Consider the following 24,457-nt stretch of genomic DNA (forward strand, 5'->3'; position numbering starts at 1 on the left):
ATATTTGCTATCAATGACATAATATAGATACTAATAAAAGTCAAGGGTTATTTAATAAAAAAATTTCAAAGTTAGAAATTGTCATAAATAAGAGCATATTAAGATGTTTAAAAAATATTATTATTTTTAAATCATTAAAAGTAACTTAAGTATACTGAATCTAGGCTGTTAAACAAAAAAGTGATGTATCATATGTAATATAAAAATAATTTTAATAAAAATAGTGACGTAAACAAGGAATTTATTCTGTGATTTGCAGAAGTTCTTTAGCTTCGTCAAAAAGTTCGTTAGATACTTTTGTAAACCTTATTTCTTGCTTCCTGAGCGTCTTCAGAAAGTTGCCCAATAGGAAGAATCGCATAGTACTGTATAATTTGAGCTCCATGTATAAGAATTTTATGCACCGAAGGAGGCATGTAATACTTGTTACATTTGTTAACATACAATTGCGCAATTCGATCAATATACACTTATGTATTAATTTTTCGACATTTACGGCAAGTCCTGATGACATAGTGTGAAGAATTATATAAAAAAATTTTTTGAATGTTGTTCATTATAGTTTGTACGTCGGATGACGATAAATTGAAGTTCTCCTTTTAAAAGTTTTCTATTTCAGAAGTATTTCTCCCTTCAATTATAAAAAAGCATAAGTTACGTCTACTGCAAGCGAATTCACTCATGTTGCACAAAATATATGTATCTTTTAATAAGTTAACAGTATTAGAAACAATGCGGAAAAGTCCGGTTACTCTAATGAAAGCAACTAGTTATAATTGGTCTTTTTATACTTGTCCAGAAAAGTGTTTTGTGCAAAACTACATCAAATTAATTAAATATTTTATTTTGTATTCACATAATATTGTTTATTCACATAAAAAAATGATAATTTTATCATGTTCATGGTTGGAATGACCACAAAAAATGTCAATTTCAAAACAAATATGCTCTTTCAAAAATAGACATATTATTATTTTTCATGTTAAAATAAACATTCTAATAGTTTTTTTCTACTTATAGAACAAAAAAGAACTAAATAGGACGCCAATAATTTAAAATAAAAGCAGTATTCATGAAATATCAAAAATTGACATTTTACTACATTTTGGTTTTTTTGCTCTAAATCAAAATGGCGCAAATATGCGCAAAATTTTATTCTTTCCCCTAATTCTTGAATAGTTCTTGTATACATACATATAGTTTTCTCGGCAGCGGCAGCCAGCGGCAACAATGAAAACTCCAATTGAAAATATGAAAATGTTAAAATATAACACTTCTAAAAATTCTAAGATATCTTTTTAAATATAGGTTTTTATTATACACTAATTATATTTTCTTAAAGAAGAAACAATGAGCTTTATAAAAATGTATAACATAAATATAGTTACTATAGAAATTTATTAAGAAACTAACGCTTAAATATCGCTATATGCAGTATGGAAAATAGGGAAATATCGAAGTGTATTGTTTGAAGGTCATTTTGGATACTTTAAACTGCTATCAAAAATAAAAATCTTGTTGTATTGATAAGATAGTCTATTCTAGTATATAGAACAATCAACAGAACTTTGAAATTACGACTTTTGTTTCGACCATTTTTGGCACGCTTTTATAGAAAGCGTCCCATAGTGCAGCGTGGAGATGTAAAAAGATAACTGTAAGAAACATTAAAGATATAATGACAATGAAAATAGACAATATTTTATATAGATAAATAATGGTCCCTTGAAATAAACTAAAACAGTATATAAAAGATTCAAATTCAACGTTGCAGCAATTTTTCTTGACACTGTTACAAAAGAGAAAAACGATACATTTGTCAGTGGTAAAAATAAGAAAGGAAGAGAGCAACTAATTGTTTTTATTTAGAAGTTAAATTCGTACTATTATTATAAAGCTGTAGAGAGTTAGTTTCGTTAAGCACGGTAATCTTAGGAACTATCAATACAAATCGAAAAGTTATTTTAGGGAGATTTTTAGATTTTAGAATGCGTTTCTAACATAAATTGAAATTCTAATATAAAATGAAATAATAAATAAATCAGCTCCACGCTCACAGCAGCTCTCCCGCAAACAGTACCCTGCTGTAGTGCAGTGCTGTACAGGGAACCTAGTGTTAAAACACTCCGTTTTTCACTTGCTGCCGAATTTTTTAAGGCATTGCGTATTGAGTGGCGGAACTCAACGCCGGGCTTTTGCCTTGATAGAGCGAAGATATGATAAAATTAATAAATAATAATTCATTCCCTCGAGTGAAAATGAAATATTGTTCTAATACATGTGGGAATATTACGATATTATTCAAAATTAGACGTGTTTCATACTAAAATTATACATTCATCCGACCTCTGCAGCCATAATATTATATGCTAAGAACAGACTGACAGTTATTTCTTGACATTTGAACTCGAGATTCTTTTCTATATAACTTTTATGTGTCATACAAAATTATGGCTTGTCCATGTTTGGTAATTTAATAAATAAGAAATCGGAAAAGATTTTATTAGTATATATATATCTATAATTAACAGGTATCCTTATTAACACTGCAGGTATCTTCATATTTATCTTGGTCATTGAGGTCGTTCGTGGCGCAGTGCATGTAACGTCCATGTGTCATAAAAAAATCAGCCTCGCGCTGTTTCCCGCAGGGCAGTTAATCAGAGAGGATCTTATCTCCTAAAGTGTTAAGGCACTCCGTTCCCCACTAAACGATGAATTTTTGAGAACATTGCGTGTTAAATGGCGGAACTGAACTCCGCGTCTCGTCTACCAGAGCGGTTAATTGAAAATAAATAAAACATTCCGTCCAATAAAGATTGAACCCACAAAAGTCGTGTTTACAATGAAACGTTTTCCTACTGCGTCACTATGGCCTTAGATAATAAATATTGTAATATATCAATCTAAGTTATTTCTATAAGGAAAAGGGCAAAGTTACTAATACAATATTTGCGTAACCACGTGTATCTGATCATCCAATCCCCGTATTTGCGGTTATACGAGCCACTCCATGGATTGACTCCCTTCGTAATATGAGTGTAGAGCGCTTGTGCGTAGAGGTCTCATTTATGAGGAAAAAGAGAGAACAAGAAAAAATATGTATGTAATTTCTCTATTTTATCTTCTTTTTTTATTAGACTAAATTTAATTTAAAATTATGCCTGTAGTTTTGTGGCGCTTTATTGAACGTACATACATTACATTTACATTTGAAATAATATTTTGTTTAATAATATATGCACTTAGCTTCCAAAGAGTAGATCGGCGGATCGGGGTATCGCGTTCACCACCTTATGTTTGTAGGATTGACTGAATGAATCATCATTCTCACTCTTTTCCTACCTTACAAAAAAGAGGAGTTGGTGATTGTCCTCAGTCTGAAGGTACAAAACTCCTTAGTTACAAACATAAAACTTAGGGTTTACCGCTACAACTAAGAATGTTTTAACCAGTATTTTCTAACCAAACAGAAAGAAGAAAACATGGTGATATAACACTAAATCACTTAACTTTAGAAAAAAGAAACATATGAAAAGAAAAAAAAACGATACAACATCTACATGTAACTAGTCTATACTCGAGCAAATATGAACATATTCATGATTCGACCAGATTTCCTCCTGGCCAATGATTTTTAAATTTACCTCCGACTGGGGAGTATTTTTTCATACGAATGGGGGATAAAAAATAAATTAGATACCCATATACGAGTGAGAGAGAGACCTTCCTATCCCAGGGCTTTGAATAAAGTACGGTGTGGAATAATTTGTAGATTGTATTTGTAGGTTCTGTACCTACTTTAACTTCTTATTGATACATAGTTGTGCCTTTTGCCTTGACACGGTAGGGGTGGTGAATTGTTTTCTTTTTTAATTCATGTTTGAAATTTTCTATGAAGGTCTATTTATAACGTTCAGAATTTGTACATATCTGCGTTTGTGCATATCTGCGTCTAAAGTAAGTTATTTTAAGGCCATGGTTGCTAATTTAAATTTTATTTTTAGTCCAAAGTCTAGCTCAGTAGATCAGAGTGACAAGACTTTTCTCTGGACTGCCCTAATACCCGGCAATATGCCTACTAGGCATCAAGTACCTACGCATCATAATAAAAAATATTGGATAATTAAGTTGGATTAGAAATTAAAATCAATATTGTACTTATAAATTGACCTGTGTTTTATTTTAAAATTCTAAGCATATTTTTTCGTATCCACATCGTTTTTCACTTTAAACTTGTAAAACAAGTACCCAAAACCTATCCCCGTATAGTTTATATAATGAAGCCTTCTCTAATCATAATGAAACCGTTACCGCGTCACGACTACGTCTAACAAGCGTGTGTTTCCTTGAAAAGTTCATTTTATAAGGCAAAGGGGAATAAAATGAAACTTGTCCTGGTTACAGCGAAGTTGACGCTAGTAGACGTTTGGGAGGCGTGTTATCATCATGTAATTTAATAACTTTAATTTAAGTTTTGAAATTACCATCTTTTGTATTAGGATAGTGTGAAATGGAATTGGATTTGGTTTCTTGGTGAATGTTTTTGTTATATCTTTATTAATAGGGAATATCTCTCTATATCACGTATATAAATGTCAAAGGAATGTTTCTACTCATAGTGCTCGCATTGATTAATCTAAATCCAACCTCTGTAAGCTATTCTAGCGTATATTGCCAGTCTGAAAATATGTATAGAGACGTTCTATCGTAATTTGTTATTGTTTAATTTTTTTTCTATATATATTTGTTATTTCTATATAATCATATACATACGAATCAATTGTTAATTATTTGGGTTCCGTACCCAAACCCAAACGTAATTTTTTCCGTTTTTATAGAAAATGATACGAAGCCTTGGAATGTTTTTTGCATCTGTATACACTAGATAATTTAGTTTTTCTTTTTTAGAGCACAAAAGGAACTGAACTCTGTGTCTCTAAAGGTTTATAGATCATAAATAAATATGAAAAAAGAAACCTTTATATTTATACTTATTTCTTATGGATATATATTATGTACTTCGTAATATAGTCATGAGAGTGTATCTGCCTTATATATTATGTTTGTATTAAAATATAAACAAATTCTATAATAGGATTTGAACCTGAAAAAGGACTGAACCTTTTAAAAGCGCTACGATGCTGTCTAATTTATTTGAAACATGCGTGATAAATCATAACGTTCTTTCATACAAATGGTTATCATTAGAGAAGACCTTTACAAAGCTAAAAAGTGATGTACTAATGCCACTTAATGAGGTATTGACAGCTTCAATTCATTTGCAATTACAAGGTGACAAATAATGAAGACTTACAAAATATTCATGTATTTTTTTTATATTCCGTATATTATTTATTTTATTATATAAGGCTTGGCAGAGGCTAGGAACCAGTCTCAAGATACTAAGTTCCCTACATACTGCCCAATTTTCGACATATTATGTGTTGAATGGTGGAACTCAACGCTGCTTTGATCACCAGAGAGAGGAAACGAAAATAGTCTATTTCTTCGGGTGGGAGTGCTGTGCCAGGAGAGGCTCACTATAAATAGTAGTCTAATTACAATGTGACTAGCTTCGTTATATGAATAAAGCCTCCTGTTGCATAATATATTTCAATTCAAATTCATTTAAATTCACAATCGTTAATTTAATTTTTTTTTCAAATTGTAAACACGACGAGTTGTGGTTCGATTTCCACTCAAGGAGGTTAAATATTTTATATTTTCATTTCTCTCTGGTTTTCAAGGCAAAGTAGTAACTTACAACATTTCTAAAAATAAAAAAAACTAAAATTTCTATAACATAAAAAAGGGAATATTGCGTGAATATAAAAAAAGAATTTTACTTTCTACTCCAGATCCTTAAGGCCATCTTAACTTTTGCTGAATTCACTCAAACTTATACCAAATTCATAATATCTATCCCCTTCCAATAAAGCCTAAGGTCGTGTAAATGTGCAATAAAACAGACGAGAGGAAATCAATAGATTCTTAAACGCACCTTCTCAAGGAATACTTGATGCTGCTTCAAAAAAAAAATGTATAGCATGTACTTAATTGGGAGAAACGAATATACACTTTATTTTATCGTAATTAAAGCTGACATTTCCGTAGAATATTTTCTAATATATGACGTTTAATAGGTGGGGTAAAAGTTTCAGATGTATTTTTGCAACCCTCGGTGTGTTTTATAGAGGTCTCCTAACAGGGTAGAATGTTTGATAAGAAATGGATAAAGGAATTGTAGGCTTATCGTTATTGAATTGAAATTGTTAGTCCAAAGCTAAGTTGATATCGAGATTTTTTCATAATATAAAGATTGGAGAACTATTCTCCATTTTCCTATTATATATTTTTTGAAGTTTCATGCTGCATTCCTCATATAGCAGGATAGGCAGGGGGGCCTAGTAGGAGGACACTCTGGTCTAAATCGGGTGCGGTGACGGCCCCAATAAAAAATATGATATAGTCAAAAATGACTGCCACCCTGCTGGACATATTTTTAAGCAGTTTAAACACATTACGCTGTTTGACTTGGTTAAGTTATGAGCATGGTTTGTGTGGATCTGGATTTTTTTATATTTATAACTTCAATTATGAGGGCTTTTAGCAGATTTTAAAAAATCTTTTGCTTTTTGTATTAGCGTTATGTGGAAAAAATGCAGGGGCGTGCAGAGATAGATAGAGAGATTTTCTTAAAATCTTTATATAAAAAACTAGATTTTAAATCTATTCAACACTGTTCGCACCAAGCCACTCCGGATATCCAACCGTTTATTTACTCGTATATATAAGTATAAATATTTATTGACTGCCTCCGTTTACGTTCGCACCATTTATCTTTATTACAATAATATCAGTGTCGTTACGTTTTCATCCACTTTTACCCTTTCATCCGGTTTTATCTGCGTTCATCCACTCCGTGTCAATACGGTTTATCGATTCAACCGTTCATTCATTATTTGCAGGTGGAAATTTAAAGGATGACATTCAAAGGATTTCGAAGTTTATAGAGTAGATGTGTTATAGTGCTCGTATGGAAAGCAGTAGGGACTATTTTAATTAATAAATTTGCTTTCATTTTTATTATTTTTTATTTTGCTTTAATCATCTTCCATATTTAATAGCAGGTCCCTCCATATGGAGGTAGAACTAACAGAAACTCGACGTCACGTCGTAGCAACAACGTCGCGTCTAATTATAATATACTAGCGGACCCGGACGCGGCTACGCCTGCTTGAAGTATAAGAATATAATTTGTATAAAAATATAATTTCAATCTAGATAAAATGCTAAAAGTGACTATTATATTTATTTTCATAAGGATGAATATCAAAATGACGCGGTAACAAACGCGGTCGCGTAGCGACGACGGTTGTTATTAGCATGGCAGAATAAATTTCATGGTAAATTAGAAAGTATTTTAATTTATTAGTATATATGTGTAATGTAATATTATATAGCCTATAGCACTTCTGAAGAATGCAGCTTTCATACAAAACAAAAACAAAGTAAATCGATCGAGTAGATCCAGAGATCTTAGCGTTCAAACAAACAAACAAACAAACTCTTCCGCTTTATTGTATTAGTACTAGTGGACCCGGACGCGGCTACGCCTGCTTGAACTATAAAAATATTTTCGCGTCGGTCATACTCATACTATGCCGCCCGAAGACTAGGTCATTTCGAATCAGTGACATCTCCTTAATTATTTATTAGAATGTTATACAGTAAACTATAATTTCAATCTAGATAAAATGTTAAAACTGACTATTATATTTATTTTCATAAGGATGAATATCAAAATGTCGCGGTAACGGTTGCGTAGCGACGCGACGGTTGTTATTAACATGGCAGAATAAATTGCATGTCAAATTAGAAAGTACTTTAAAATATATTAGTTTATATGTGTAATATTATATTATATAGCCTATAGCACTTCTGAAGAATGCAGCTTTCATACAAAACAAAAACAAAGTAAATCGGACCAGTAGATCCAGAGATCTTAGCGTTCAAACAAACAAACAAACAAACAAACAAACTCTTCCGCTTTATTATATTAGTATAGATTTAAGAAACTACTATACATATTTCTGGCTACTATAGTACGCAATATGTATACTAATAACTGACGTTAGAATTGGACATGATATTTAAAATAAAATTTCATTCGCATCCAAAATATATGTATAACATAAATTGATACTTAAAATATGGTTTTGGAAGGATTATTTTAAGATACGGTTTTCAAACTCAATTATCTATTTTATATACAAGATCTTTTAAAGTTTCTAGCGGCTCTTTTCTAGTTTTAGCAGCTTCTAACCGATACTAATAGTATAAAAACAAAGAGTTTGTTTTGATCACACACTAATTTCAAGAAGTACTAGTTCTTTCATTTTTTTAATTTCAAACATCTTTTTTGTTTTGGATAGTTTACTTATAGCGTAAGAATGTAAAAAAAAAATATATGTAGTTAACGAATATACATTATCCTCTTTTTTGATAAAAGAATCGTTAAATTTAACATAAATTAAAACTGAACGGCATCAGTTGTCACTTAAAAGCCGTATTCATGTCACATTTTATAAAAGCAGACAGCTTCCGCCAATAATTTTATAGTGCCTCACATTTTTCTTTTATGATTTATTTATTCCTTACATCATATTTTATATAATTGTGGGATTTTTAACATTTTAAAAGTGTTATTACCACATCTAGAGAATATTTACGGGGTTAAGCTCCGGCAAACAAGAAATAGAAAAGAATAAAGAAAAAAGTAATATCAGATTAGGCTTAATATTCGTTATATATCAACTATATTGGTTCCTTTGGTGATCTTATATTTGATATAATTATAAAATACGGCGTTAAGTTTCGCTACCCGCGATATATCTAAAATGGACAGAAACTTGACGCCTACATTACATATAATCTTTAACTTCAGTAGTAAGTTACAAGGTAAGTGAGTATAAAGAAACAACGCCCGATATTGGATCATCACGAATGCCATTATGTGAGTTTTTATTGGAAAACTTTCGGTAACAAATTCTCTGTGACTTGCAAAGAAAACGACTTGGAATATTCCGATAATGCTGTGGTTTATTCTTGAAGCTTTCTTTTTAAATTATTTGTTTAAGCATCACTCTGCAAACTACAGAGTAGTGGAGTGCCACCACATCGTATCCAGATGGTGAGGATGATATTCGGCGGAAGGTACCAAGTCAAGGTGGTCTCTTAAACACTCCTCACGATAAATATATGTAGGAACGCAGAGCGAGGAGACATGCCTGTGCAAAGTTTGTAAGCCTTTCAGAGATTATTGGGTCCCCGACGATTCGAGCCTAAACGGCCCTACGTTATATTCGATACGGATACCCCTTCAAGGATACCCCTCCAGCCATTGATCAGCTCAGTGATGAGAACAGTAACGCCGAACTTGAACGCTATACAGTGCTAAATAGTGTTTTGGAGGGAAGTAATTCTTGCTCTGTTGATAACCATTCGTGTCTTTGAGGCCAACTTGATCTTGTTTTCTGGATGATCGCAATACTGGGAGTAACTCGAAACGTTAAGGCCCAATATGCTCACAACGGGTGTGGCTTTAAGAAAATTATTCTCAAAAATTGGTGACACTACAAATGGCGTTTTCTTAGTGGTTAACACGCAAATGTAAACGTTTTTGTTTTAAAATTATTAGACCTATATATATTTATACAATAGTACAATAATATATAGCCTAAATCTTTAGTCTATATCACATTATTAACTAATTATTGAATTTCACATTGAATATCTATAGTAGTTCAGCTAAACTATTGGAAATAACATATTCATTCATGCATTATAGATATTTTTCCATTACATATTACATAATAAATCTTGTCAATATCTTTCCAATTTATATAATAAAATTCAAAGACAACATAAACTAAACGAGAAAATCATTATAAAGGCTGAATTTCACCAATCAAAATTACCTTTCAGTAGGGAAACTTATGGCAAACTTGTGCATAAGTAATTAAAGTTATAAACTTATAGTTTTGTATCCGCCCGAGGTCTTCCAAATTCTGACCGGTTCATATAATATTTGAAGTTATGTTTGGGAAATTTGTTGTTATTTAGTTATATGGGAATTTAATATTTAAGGTGATTGTAAGGTATAAGCAGATTTTAGTCTTGTATAAGATTCTTTGATAATATGGTGTTTTAAGAATAGTGATATTCAATGAGAATAAATACAAACCTACTTTTCGATATTAAAAATAGATTTTTAGCTACACGTACCGTATAACAGGATAGGCAGAGGGAACCTAGTATTAAGAGACTACGTTCCCCATCTGCAATCATCGAGAGATTATAATAATAAGGTAATTGGCAAAACTCAACGCCGCGCTTTGTCTTCTTACCAAAGCGAGGAAATGGACATACTTAATTCCTCTGAGTGGGAATCAAAAACATTAGGTTAATAGTCATACGCTAAAACGTAGTCCTACGACTTGTAATACTTATATGAGTTGTATTAGAAATAATTTACACAATGGTAAATGTTATTATTTTGCAATATTCGGTGTTGAACCTGCTACCTTTACACATACCTTTAGGTTCAACTTCCATTATAAATAACTTCATTATTTAACAATATAACCGACTTTACTTTCCCATTCTGACGCATGGTCGATTACACGTCCCTTAGAAGCTTTTGGGGTTGCGGTCACATCAAAGGATTGACTAATGTATGGCGTTAACACTGAAATAACGTGTTTATTTTTAAATGTACAGTGAAAAAATTTATTTTAGCTAGATTTGAATCCGGATGAACATGTTTTCCTTAAATAAATTTAATTAAAGGAAAACATGTTCATTAACTTAAATAGCAGCTTTTCCCGCATAGCAAGGCAGGCGGAAGTTAGTGTTAAGACACTCCGTTCTCCACGCACCGCCCAGCTTTAGAGATATAAGTTGAGGGGCGTAATACAACGCTGTGATCCTCTTACCGAAGTGGGGAAATGAAAATAGTTTAAAATACAATAAAGAAACAAAAAGACTTGATAAAATATGTTAGTAATTATGTGACATCCTTTGCGGTTGCGTTTCTCATCAGAAATAAACAATAGAATTTAATAATATAATGCTAATAATTTTATTGTTTATTAAGACTTTTAATATGTACTTATTGGATACTGTTATATCATATTTCTAATATATATTTTATATTGTTTCAGGTATAGCAGCTGCTTGTTGTTTTAATAATTGTAAGCTACTTTTTTTTTGTTTATTTTCAGGCTGTATCCCGTGTACACCAGTATAGCCATAAAGAACTAAATTTTAAGACACTCCCTTCCCCACGCACCACTTAATTTTCGAGACATTGTGTGTTGAATAGTGGAACTTAACGCCGCGCAATATATTGTTACCAGAGCAAGAAAATAATTATAAAAATAATTAATTGCCTTGAATAGGAATCGAAACCATAACCGTCGCGTTTACGGTCACACTCAAAATAACACCACTAAAACACATCAAAATCAATAACACAAAGCTACAAATAGAAACTGTTAGCTTTTATTAATTGCTCCTCGTTTGTTCCAACAGTCGGTGAAGACATGTATTGCTCTGTAACAAACGGTCGGCCCTCAATACCAATACTAATATGGGGAGTGGGTACGCCGCGAAATATTAATGTACTAGCGATCCCGCGGCTTCGCCGGCTCGTGATTCTTACTATTATTGTTATATGGTAGCCAAATCATGTAATATAATCTTTGTATATATATTACGTTTAATTATTTATAATATTATAAAAGGCCGTCGTAGTGCATTGATACAAGTATCCAATTGTTAACGCGATGGGTTGTGAGGTCGATTCCCACTCAAGGAAATAATATTGTAGAAAATGGGAAATTGCGTAAAATAGAACGAGAGATATCCCTTTCTTGTTCTAGTGAGTTTTTTGAGAATAAATTTTTTTGTAGTAGTAGATGTTTACGTTAGTGATATCTATTCGTAACTGCGTACACAGTCAGTAACACGTAATACAGTCAGGATAAAATTGGTAAATGAAAAAAAAAATCCTACATCTAAACCGTTGAGGTATCTTGATTAATTTGCTTAGGTATGAGTTTGAAATATTTTACCCATAAGCTCTTAAATTTTCAGATTCCCTCTCTCTACTTAGCTATGGGGCGGCACATACAGACATATTTAAATTTTAGCGAAAAGTAGAGAAAGAAGTAATAATTCTTATTTACAAAATCCGATAAAAACTTGAAGATAAAATTAATATTCCCAAATACAAAGTTTGTCACTAAAAATAATTCAGTCATCAGCAGATTACCTAGTTCAAAGAAACATAGTAGGTACGACTTATAAACTGAGATAAGAAAATTTCAACTTTTCCACGCACTTCGATCATTAAGTTTAGCAGAATGTATACATTAACCCAAAAGTTTGACGGTCCCCTTGATTAAAACGAGGTCTTTTATGTAAGAAAAAAATATATAATACAAACATAGTTATATATATACATCTTCCATTCAGTATTCTTTTCCCAATTTTCCTGATATCCCATAGGAATCCAATTATTTTTGCTTTTTTAAGTAAATTGCTATAAGATCGATAGAGATGTGACTTTAGATACGATTGAATGTCACGCTAATTGGGAAGTATAATCTTATTTCTATATATATAGTAAAATTGTAACTGATCGTTGTCTGTACATGGAAGATATACTAAAACTTACTACAAATCACTGCTAATTATTTTTTTCTCTGTTTCTCTGTGCACGCCAATCTTAGTAACGGCTCAGCAATATACATGCAGTTTTTCTATTATGATAGTATTATGAGTACATTAAAGTATTTCAGATTAGTAAGTCGTTAATTGATAGTGTTATGTTAGATCCTTGATTCTTATAAATTAAACATAAATTTTTAAAATAAACCTTTTATTTGGATTATAATTTTTTATATTTTATAACATAAATCCATATACATATATGTATATATATATATATATATATACGTACTTTAAATTAATATAGTTAAAAAATGTTGAACGATTTTATTCCCACAACAAATAGTTGTATATCTCTAATTTATCTCACAACTACTGTTAACCAAATAAGGCATTTAGAGGCAGCGCTTAGGATCGTAACTTATCCATTTATGTGACACACGGATTAAATAATCATTAAATGGATTTTTTTAGCTTTACGCTGAATTCTGTGTATAGCAGAGTATGTAGAAAGAACCTAGTGCTAGGACCAGTGGGGTCACCCAATTTTCGAGATATTGGTGATTTCACACTTAATTTGCGAAATTTAGCTATTTGAGGACATTGCATAGGCAAAGTATGCCTAGCCGTATTCAGGAAAAACATAAAGTAATTCAAAATAAAACGTTCGCTTAAATTGAGGCAGCCTTGGCGCAGCGGCATAGCATGTAACTGTTAAAACCGCAACAATTGTGGATTCGATTCCGAAAAATAAATTTCATTTTTTATTTTACGTACCCTGCGCGTAGCAGGTGTGTGGTTGAGTTTCCTCGCATGTCTTAAATCCGGCGTGTGTGATAAAGTGCTTTAACACTAGATTCCCTCTGCTTACCTAACATATAGCAATGTCGGGAGACGAAAGCAGAGAGCACAGAGAACACATTATATTTGTGGTACAGCGTAAAACTAAAAAAAAACAAAAAATTAAGAAAGAACCTCTACAGCGGTGTGTCGTATACTTTCGTATTTCTCATCTGAACATTTATAAGCGTTTGTTCGAACGTCTCGACGATTGACGTTTATTTTTTCACTTTGCCAGTTTTACGCGCTTAGATTAAGTCGTTGTTTTTTTCTTTTTTTCTGTTTACATTTCAATATATTGGTTATCGATTCGAAGTCAATTTATGTTTATTGTGCTTTCCATTAGGCGTTCCAGTTTTTGGGCATTATTTTAACTTTTATTTTTTTTCTATTACTTTGTTTATGATTCTAAGTACGGTATGCATCATGAATCGTGTTGATTTAGGTTGATTTTGTGTGTAATAGATATTAGGGTCACTAGTTCTATTATCATCTTTTTTTATAGGTTTCCGCTGTATCTCACATATAGCATTGTAGGCAGGTCAAGACATTTCGTTACCCACTCCCCGTGCTAATTTCAAGATTGAAAGAGAGAATTGCGTATAACGCCACACATAGTCTTGTCGCCACAGCAAGAATACTCGTATAAAAATACTGTACTTTTGCTTCATAATTAAGTGTTTTTCCTGGCAAATGAAGCAATATGGTAAACACTTTAAAACATCTATCTTCAAACATTTTTGTCTTCACAAAATTAACATTTGAAGTGTTATTGCCGAAACATACTGCATGTAGGTTAATTCTCACACATTAGCATAATAGCTCGACCGAGCACCAAACTTGCAACCATTACGACGACAAGCACGTAAAAGACATCATAAATATTAAAAGCTATACATATATTAAATATTATTATATTAATTTTGATTTAATAGGTTTAAATTTCCATTTATCTTATTATGTTTTTTATTAATTTTGTTGGAAATTTCTCGACTTTCGACTCTTTTGAGCAGATGGTTGGTGAGTAATGGATATAATTTCACCCGGTTGACGGCAATTGCGTAAGGTAATAGAATCTATAAAAAATATAAAAAAATGTTCTTTTTTTTATTTTCCTTTCTTCAATTTTTTATACAGACTTCAAAATTATAAAATCTTTCTTTAATTATTTTTCGAAAGCGTCGGTGGGCGAGTCTGATTCGCACTTAACCGTTTTTTTAATACCTTTTAAGATACTCTGAAGAAACTACAACGTCTTGTCACACTATATATGCAAATTAGAAGGCTCTTTAAGGCACACTATGCCACGTACCAAGATTTAATGTCTAGAAGTAATTAAGCTCGCTCACCCATCCCGTCAATAAACTACTACAACTACAACTAGAGCGTTGTAGAAAGCAATATAGTAATGATAATGTGCTCTTGTATTACGCTGTAGTCTTGAAGTGTTTATACTGCTATGAAATTGAATTTTGTTACGTTAATTAAGTTGCATTCAATGGTTTCATCTAACAAAAGCTAGAACGTGTAGTGGCATAGTGGCACAAGCGTGTGATTGTTCACGCGACGGTTGTGGATCCGATTCCTACTCTGAGAAATGAATTATTATTTATTAACATTTGATTTTAATGATTCGCTACGATAACAAGGCGCGGCGTTGAGGTCCACCACTCAATACGCAATGCCTCCAATATTCGGCGGGAAATTGGGAAAGGAGAGTCTTAACAGCAGGTTTTTGGTGAAGCTGAAAAGATTTTCCTCGACCGCATACTGAAATGGTAATGTAGGGCTCATTTTAAATAATTGAGGTTACTCTGGCCACAGGTAGAGCGGGTTGCGAGTTAGAGTTAGAGTTGTAACAATCTATACCATAACTAAAATGTGTAGGTTAATAATATAATTAATAAAAAAAAGAAATAAAACAATATTATAAATATAATTTAAAATAATATTTAATTTATAGTTTACGATAAATATAATCCTACAAATAATAGTTTAGTTCAGTCATTTAATTAAGCGTGCCGTTCACAAGTAATATTAAAGTAACGTAATATACCGTAGGTAAAACACGCTGATATAAAAGATATTTATTGAACATAATTTAATAATTATAAGTAATCATTGTGTATTTTATTTTAAAAGAAATAATAACATAGTTAGTTTTTAATATTACAAAATATCTTGTTGGCTGAATAAGCTGCTGTCTACGTCAAAATTAAAAAGGAAAGACAGAGAGGGAAGATGGCGGATGCGTCTGGTAAAGGATAGTTGTTCAAAAATGTTTAGAGAAGTTTTAATTTATAATTAATTCTTATTTAGTTATATTTTATTTTATATTTAAAAGCACGAGTGAATATAGTTTTTATATTAGCATTCGAGGATAGTTAGATAAGTTATAAGTGCTTTTACTTTTTATAATTGCTTGTTTTGGAATATTTCGTCGGTAAGTTTTTAATAGCTTATAGTTATTATTAAAACAAAGAAGAGCGATATTAATGCACATAATGCCATTAATATACACAGATAAATATTATTTAATTATTAAGTTAAAATAAATGCATAACGATGTTTTAGGAGGAATGTAAAATTAAAATTATATTAATGTACATAGAATACTTACTGCCATCTTTGTTAGATGCGTGGGTCTGAATCGTGAAATTAAAGTTATATAGGTTTGGTAAATTATATTTATATATACTATTACAACTATAAAATTCTAATATTTTTTTAATAACTGAAACCATCACGTATAACGAACGGTATATAAAAACAGAAAGTAAAACATTAAAAAACACCTTGTGAAGGAAATTTGTCAAAAAGAGTCAAATAAAGAACACACTGTTTAATTATGTTAATGTTGTTATTTAAATGCAATATTTAATCGATAGAAGTGATTGATATAGCGTCCTATCGCTTTGGAGCTGAACTGTTGGTCGAGGAACTATCAATTATTATAATTTGAATGTTCTGAAGACGTGTTGTTTTTTAAATGGGAATTATTTATGGGGTCCCGTGGCATGCTGTTTTTGATTTGTTCCATAATGAATGATGATTTGATTAAATATTTAAGATTTAAATAAAACAAAATAAAATGATGCGCACATTTTGATGGGATGTATCTGAGTAGGCAGCTGAACTAAGGGAGTCGCGGAACTCAACGCCGCGCTACGATATCGACTATAAAAACTGAATAGAATGAAAAAAGACTATAATATATCACAAATTTATATTTTTCTTATGCTTTTTCAAATATAGCAGACCGAGCTGATGAGAGCTAAGTTAAGATACTCGATTCTCCGCTTTCCGCCCAATGTTTAAGAAAAGTGGATAATTTAAATGTTTAACAGAATGTGAAAATAAAACAATTTAAATATAATGAATTGTTCCTTTGAGTGGTAATCAAACCCACGACCATTGCGTTGTCAATTAAATGCATTTTGTGTTTTTGTTCAAAGGCGCACCGCCGTGCTTTGTGTACCGGTGCGGAGAAATAAAAATAACCTAAATATAATAATTTCCCCGAGTGGAAATCGAACCCGCAGTCGTTTACCACTGCGTCATAATATTATTACTTACTATGAAATGTAGTTTTAACAAATTAGCTACTGTGGATGAAGGCCAATAAATTATTATACATGTTGCCAATTAAAATCTAATGCTCGAAGATTTCGTATCGGAAGGCTGATTGGTTTCGATTATGTGAGAATTTATTACTGTGAACTAAAACAAGATGGAAATTAATTACGAAATTTCGCAAACAACTTTGAAGCTTTTTTTTGTTAGTTTTTTATTAAAAGTTTGTGATAGTTGTGTTATTTTTTACACTTTTAATGTAGTGTTGTTTTGTTTTATTACGTCTTGTATATGTATGTATAAAGAATATTATAGAGTAGTTTTGGGTTCGATTTCGACTCAGAGGAATTAATTATTTTCATTTACTCCGTTTAGCATAAAGCCAAAGTAAGACGTAGAGTTCCACCATTCATGAGGCAATATATCGTAAAATTGAGTGGGAATTACCTAATGTATGTTCTGTATGCGGGATACAGCGTGAAGCTTAAAAACAACAACTTTCATTTTTATCGGCATAGTTTAACTAATGACGGCGTTGAGCTCCGTTACTTAGTATTCAATGTTTTTAAAATAGATAAAAAGAGGTCCATAAAATATAAAAATATGATATATTTGCAAACTTATAACGATACAAGCAAACATATTCTGTTCAATGTGAGTCAACGCGACGCCGCGTCTAAACTTTTACAATTATACTAACCATCAATATAAAGTAGGGTGAAGGGTAAACAACCTAAATGTTATTACTTTAGGTCTGTAATCTGTGGAAAGTTTGAAATTTCAATTTATTTTGCCGTTTCTACTCAATTTTCTGGGGGTGTTGAGTTGAAAAAATTGTGACAAATCACCTTTTATTTTGAATTTTTCTATAAGATTATTAAGAAAGCTGCTTCATGATTTTTACCACATTGTAGGGGAGACAGAGGAAAATTAATTTTAATATACTCCGTTCACCATTTCGCCCAATCGTTGATACATTGCGTCGAGTAGTGAAACTTTAACTTTTTTTATCACTATTTATCTCGCACGTAGCAGGGTAGGCAGGGGAATATGGGAATCTAAAATTGTTAAGTTGCTGTTGACACTCCGGCTTCCACTAAGACACTCCTGTTCTCCGCTATCCGCCAAATATTCGAAGGCATTGCTTTTTGAGGGGGCAGAACTCAATGCCGCGCCGAGTCTGGTTACCAGAGAGAGAAAATGAACATTATATATATTTCATGCCCCCAAGTGAGAATCGAACCCACAACCAGAACCCGCGTTTACAGTCGCACGCTGGTACCCCTCCGCTACAACGGCCTCGGTGCAATATTTTTTTCTTTTTCAGCTTATTATTTTCAAAATCTCATTGAGTTTTTAGTTTTTTGATAACCATTTTATTGAACCTAAAGTAAAATAGACTTGTGATGTTTATTTTTATGATATTCGTATTATGTTAAAGAATAATATACAAAACTTTGGCAATTTCACTAAGCTTTGAACCAGAGCATAAAGCCGAAACAGGTCAGGTCGAAGTGTAAACAGTTGAATATTCCTAGCGTCTAGTGTTGATCGTCCAGTTTAGTTGAAATTTCATATCTATATAGCCAAAAAATAATATATATTCGGAATATTTTTTTTATTTAGTTAAATATTAAATGGATTTACAATAGGGTGGTAGCGAAGAAGGAGTTTAGACACTCCGTTCTTTTAAATTAAGAATCATTAAATTTCAGAGATATTTTCCTGAGTGTGAACCTCTGCCTATTCTGCCATGTGCGGGATACAGCGTGTAACTAAAAAAAAAACACATTTTAAATATATATATACATATAAGTATCACATAAACGTATCTACTCGTGCTCTCGACAGAGCAACGTCAAAACTTTTACAATTACACTAAACGATAAAAGGCATAACGTGACGGCGTTACGGGACGGGTCAAGGGTAAGCACTGATGCTTCAAACTCCAGAGAGTTGACAGGGAATTTGACAAATGAAAAAAATATATTATTCGTTTTTAATGTTTTGTTTGAGTATGATTTTTTTTTGGTATATGTACTGTATGGATAAAAAAATGTTTTAGTGATAAATCACTTTGATGACAGCTTCGCGGTCTTTCCCGCATAACATGTAAGCAGAGGAAACCCAGTGCTAAGACACTTCCTTCCCCATACACTGCCTAATTTTCACGGCTTATCTTTTCATCTTTCTGACGTCTGTGTATCTGTATGGATGCGATATATATCGTAGCTCCCAAACGGATGAATTGATTTTGATTGTTTTTTTTGTTTGAAAATTATGCCAGAAATTTTTGTATCAGGGATTTTTGATTATTAATTTTATCAAAGCTGTCATTAGAGAAAAGAAATAAAAATATTAATAAATAATAATTCATTTCCCAGTTTACAGTCACACGTTTGTGTTCCTGCGTCTCAGCGGCCTCGTTGTTATGGATTTCTATTAAGTAACAAAAAAAGTCACATGTTGGAAATTGAACCCATAACCATATTGCATTCATTAACACCGCAACTGTCCCACAGCGGCTACTCTCACATTGAATACACTCATAAATAATCTTAAACCAGAAAAAAAAAAACACCACACGCTGTATAATTTACGAATAAAACCTATAACATTACAATTTTCAATCTCCTTTGCCCTTAAACCCGTAAATATTATACTTTCTACGACAAATTCATTTAATAAATTGCTCAAAACATGCGCTTTAGTTCGCATAAAGAATTTTTCTATCGTTCAATTGAATTACAGCCCTATACTTATGTTTCTAGGGTTTAATTTCTCCTATATACAGACAGCTTGAATAACCAAATGAAATATCTGTTTAATGTGTTTCTTAATTGATATAAAAGTCAGATTTAAATGCATTTGTTTACAAACTTACATCAATCAGGTTGAGTGTGATGGCACTACGTTCACATCTTGTTATTTGGTAACAAGTAAGAAGCCTTAGAAAAAAATTAAAACTCGATACTTTCTCATGCACTTCTCGTTCGCCTCTCTAATTTAAAGGTATTGTTGCGATAGAAGGTTCCCTTCGCGTTCCACCCTTTCTATACTTCTTCTCAATTTTAGATCTTGCATGGCAGCTATATTTTATTAAGTTAGAATAAAACTGTATAAATAAAAAATGATCATCTCGATATGACTTTCGATTTCCGAAAAAATTGTAAACTAACATATGCACATTTACGAAACTTAGATTTGACCCTCCAAGCAGTTAACTAAACGAATGTTCATAATTTTCATTGACCACCTTTCCTGATGTCACAAAACTCTAACGGCTTCACTATTGGTCGATTAGCGACGTCGTCTATCAATTTGCCACAAATTTATATTAAAATTTAATGAATACATCAACATTATCATGTTTAATGTATGTATCTCCTATGATGTATAGGTGGAGACCATGGTTTCGTAATGTTTTATTTATTCGTGCCACCATGTTGAAATTTGTAGCTTGTTTTTAGTGTAAAATGGATATGAGAAAATTTTAAAACAAGTAAATAATTACTGTTAGGTAGGTTTGCTTAAAGGATGTCTATACAGTTTTTATACGGCGGTAGTGGGTTCGATTATCAATTTGAAATTGAGCATTGTATTTTTTTTACAATACTGCTAACAGCATCATTTATAAAGGTCATGTAGAATGAGTCTACACTCTATACTTTTTAGGTTCAATTTCTACTTTTTATTATGTTGTTCGTTATTTCAATAAGTTACTGAATGATCATATTTTTATCTATAATGTTTTCAAGTGGACAGATTAAAATATAATCAGCGAATTTTATTGGATAGGGTGTAACAGCGGGCGGCGATGTCCCTTGTCGTGCGAACAAGGCGATAAGTTACAATTTAAAAGTTATACTTTTATTATGATTTGCTAAGATTTTAAAATATTTTTCTGTATATCGATTGTTTGGTTTTTTGTATTTTTTTGATTAAGACACTTCTGTTGCCCACTTTGCGCTGAGTTCTTGTGGCATAACGTGTTAAGTGGCGGAACTTAACGCCACATTGTTTGTTATTATAGTTATACAAGGAATTCATTGATCACAAATAATCATTGATCTTTTTTATATAACTTGAAATACACTCCAAGTGCAACAAACTGCGATCTCTCACCAGATCTCTTTAAATTACATTATATTTTATGTCCCCTTTGACAAATTGCGTGTTTTACGATCACATGTCACACCCCACCTACGGGTACACCGGGCTAGTACCTACGTGCCAACGGCCAGATGATAATAAACTTTATTGAAAGGATCAGAGCCAAATAGTTTTTCTCTCAATTCGATTTTTCCTCTAACCAAATATTTGGAAACTTTTTGTATTTTACAGTATATAATAGTTTGTGTATTAATAATCTATATGATATATGTATAGGTATGCATGGGGGTTGGTCCCTGTAGTCAAATGAAAATATGTAATTAGCTGTGAAGTAACACTGACCACTGGTATATATTCGCTCTTGGTAATAACACAGGTTCAACACTAGGTTCCCTGGTTAGGAATTAGGACACTACTGTCTACCAGGTGTCCAGGTGATTGAGTGACAGACCTCAAAGACTCAATTGGTCTTTTTTCCAGAGTGAGAAAATGGAACACTTAATTTCTTTGTATGCAATTAAAAGTACAACCACTGCGTTCGCTATCACTTAAACTTCTTTAATTTAATCAATTGTATTTGTTTCAGGTAAATTTGCATTCAATAAACACGGAGAGTTTCCGTATCTTCGAATAAGGTAAATATAAAATAATAATATGTATCATATTTTATTTAATTTGTACGAAGAGATTCAAATATTTACTTTGGAAAATAATTAATATTTTATTAAAATAAATTCTTTTATGATTTTAATAGTAATCTTGTGTTAAGTATCGCTTACTCCTGTCAGAAGTGGATGGGTGTTCGAACGATTCTAATCTTATCTAATAGTATATTTTACTGTATGTCTCCAGCGGGTTAGTTGATAATTGGAGTTTTATATTCTGGACAGCAGCAAAATTCATATATTATGCTAAAAATCCATTTTAAAAATCGAAAGAATGATAAAAGAGAGCGAAATAAGAGATCTGATAACTAATTTATATTGATTTGACCATTGATAGTGCAATATCGAACTAACTTATCAAAATAGGCAAATGTAAATAATTCACGTTAGTGGGGCTGACACCACTGGAGTTCTCCAGGTCTCCAGTGGTCTCCTTGTGCAAATCAGTAATCATACTGAAAGAGACCGCGGATCAGATTTATGAGTCCAGTGCTAATTACTACTCACGCATCTTCATTCTCCCCTTCTACCACCCCTGAAAACGATACTTGCGCCTTTGCCGCATCAGTATGCGTCAGTCAGCCACTGCGCCATGGTGGCCTCAATTACGATTGATATATTAAAATCCATCACACATTAATTTGATAAACGTTGACTACAGATATACAGTTATAGTATACTTTAACGAAACAAGCCTTGACGATCAAAAACTTCGAAACCATCTGCCCTTTAAACCTTATAAAAATGTTAATTTAACGACCATCATTAAGACAATTTTAATATATTTTATATACATATATAGCAAATTAATTAATTGGTATCAATTGATTAGTTACACTTTAAATACGAATAATAATTTGTTTGGACGCTGTCGTGTCGCAGTTGCGATAGTCTTTACTGACGGCGATTCTTGTTGTTCTTTTTTGGGTCAGGTTACGCGAAACAGCGTTAAGTTTAGCAGCTCAAGAGCTGTCTCAACTTGAAATGTTTTTGGTTTTGATTACGCAACCCAGCGTAATTAGCGGGAAACCCAGCGTAATTAGTAATTAGCGGTAATGAAACATACGTACTATACGATTACTACCTTTTTTAGGAGGTTAAAAAAATCGAATTGCTTCCAATCCGATTGTTTTTTTTTTTGTTTCATGTTAGTTACCTCAGAACTTTTGACTAGCTAAACCGATTTTAATGGTTCTTTTTTAATTTTCAGTCAGTTTTTTTGTTCAAAATCATAATTATTAGAGGATCGTTACCATTTATTTAGTTAACTTAACTAGCTAACTAACATAACTACAAACAATAAAAAAGGATATAAAGAAACATGAAACTTTATGTTCAAAGGATAATTCTTTCCAAACGAGTTTGGTATACATTGTAAATCTAAAAGCCAAGAAATCATATTTAAAAAGTATAATAAGTTAATTTTTAATAGGAAAATATTTACCAGAATATTGCAAAGCGAAGGCTAATTTTCATCTATTTTCAAATTGCAGCCTTGAAGATTTTAATTAAAAATCTCGATAGTTCCATGCTACCTGCTGTTGTTGAGGTAGTTTTTTTGTTTTCCCTTTTTCTTTTATCTTTATAGAGGAATTTAAAATTTTAAAATACAATATAACAGTATAATAATTGTGCTCTAGTTTTAAATATCTTGTTTTAAGACTATAAAGGCATATTACCTTCGAACAATTTTATATTAACTTTTTATTTTAGTTCTGCAAGTTTATTAGGTAAGTGGAGAACGGAGTGCCTTTAAACTTAATTTTCTCTTCTTAATCTGTTATATACGGGATAGAGCATGAATCTGAAAAAAGAAATGGCTTGTTCTTATTTGCTTCGCTTTTTTAATAGTTGGTTCGGTTCCAGTTCAGTTCAATTGCTATTGACTTTCTCTATTGAAGAAATGTCGGCGTGAAGTTAGAAAATTGGCGACTATTTTTGTCTAAAATAGCGAAGTTCCAAGGTTTTCCGGCATCACGTTCTTGTCTATGTCTAATTTCATTCTGCACATGAAGTATTAACGTCAAAGGGCTACTTGTAAAATCCGCCCATCATTTTGTCTTCTTAAAATATTTAACGATCATTCAGTTTTCCATGTAGTATAGGGTAGTCCCAGGGAAACTGAGAACTAAGTGTTAAGATACAAGGGTGTGATTGTAAACACGAGGATCGTGGGTTCGATCGCCACTTAGGGAAATGAAATATTTAATATTTCCATTTTCTCGCTCTGGTAACGAGGCAAAGAGCGGTGTTCTGTTCCGTCAGTGCTTTGCTTCACCGCTACAATGCTTCAGAATGTGGCAGAAAGTGGGGAGCAGAACTGTCTTAATGAGAAATGGAATAAATTATATAGTGCAAAGCTAGAAAAAATATTTTGCTTGTAAATATAACTTTGACAATAATATTAAGCTACTATCAACAATTACTGCATAAAATAATAAATAAAATAAATCCGACATAAGAACTTTCTCTTAATTATTTTATGTTTTTGTTAAATTGTAAATTACGCTTGTTCAAACAAAATACCT

General features: G+C 31.9%; 1 protein-coding gene across 7 annotated transcripts in view; it reads left to right on the forward strand.

Moving 5' to 3' along the window:
- The window catches only part of nolo (ADAMTS-like no long nerve cord), a 281,142-nt gene that overhangs the window by 40,545 nt on the left and 216,140 nt on the right, over window positions 1-24,457 (forward strand). For 6 of the 7 annotated variants that reach the window (XM_085191633.1, XM_085191640.1, XM_085191636.1 and 3 more), the window contains exon 2: window positions 21,851-21,899. The exons of the other annotated variant lie outside the window; for it this stretch is intronic. The gene's annotated coding sequence lies outside the window, so the exon portion shown is untranslated. The remainder of the gene's footprint in view (window positions 1-21,850; window positions 21,900-24,457) is intronic. 7 annotated transcript variants of the gene reach the window in all.

Source organism: Heliconius melpomene, chromosome 10 (assembly GCF_056956725.1).
Source record: "Heliconius melpomene rosina isolate 202511_hmr_F chromosome 10, ASM5695672v1, whole genome shotgun sequence".
Lineage (NCBI taxonomy): Eukaryota > Metazoa > Arthropoda > Insecta > Lepidoptera > Nymphalidae > Heliconius > Heliconius melpomene.